The sequence below is a fragment of the Penaeus monodon genome, chromosome 15, assembly GCF_015228065.2.
Source record: "Penaeus monodon isolate SGIC_2016 chromosome 15, NSTDA_Pmon_1, whole genome shotgun sequence".
Classification (NCBI taxonomy): domain Eukaryota; kingdom Metazoa; phylum Arthropoda; class Malacostraca; order Decapoda; family Penaeidae; genus Penaeus; species Penaeus monodon.
Genome location: NC_051400.1, coordinates 36,924,571 through 36,925,369, shown reverse-complemented (window position 1 = coordinate 36,925,369; position 799 = coordinate 36,924,571).

Below are 799 nucleotides of genomic sequence, written 5' to 3'. Positions count from 1 at the left end.
CTCTCTCTAACACATTGTAAATCTGTCAGTTTACCAATGGTCAATAGCAGACCCACATTGTATATTGGAGCAGCCTTTAGATATTGAAATATAGAGACTGAGACATATGTAAGATATGCAATACAAGCAACAGCTGCCTCCCTGGGTTCCCCTTTGTGGCCTGTGCTTCATAAGACACTAATGCCACTGCTACCAGTTTCTAGTGGTTGAGAATTTTTTTCTACTATTGTGTTCTCTTATCAATATATTTTTGCACAGTGTGTTAGTAGTAACAGAAGTCCTAACAAGTAATTCAGGGAATATGAGTACAAGAAAAAAATCATCAAACTGTTATGCATAAATAATGGCACAAGATATCAAAAGACAAACCACAAGAATACAAGGAGGCAATAAAAACATATAATAAGAATATAAGAAAATGAAGAAATCATAAAGCAGGAATGAGAGATGCAAATCATGTCATAAAAAATGTAAATCACCTGTATCTTTACTTTCTGTTAACTTGTACTCAATGTTGTGCAAGCAGACATACTTATTTTACCATAAAGTCTTGGCTATAGCATAAAAAAACAGCTGCATTTGCACACAAGTTATCATATGCAGCTGAGAAAAATAAAAATAAGTTAGGGGACATTGTACCTATGGGTGGCTTTCCCTTAAATAGTTTTAAGGGTATCACAGGTCATTTACATAAGAGAGCGCCAAGGTTAACCATCCTTTAAGTTAACATCAGTGTTAAAAACAACTCCACTTTTCTCACACTTTCCTGGAGAACAAACCTACTAGCCCACTGCCTTGA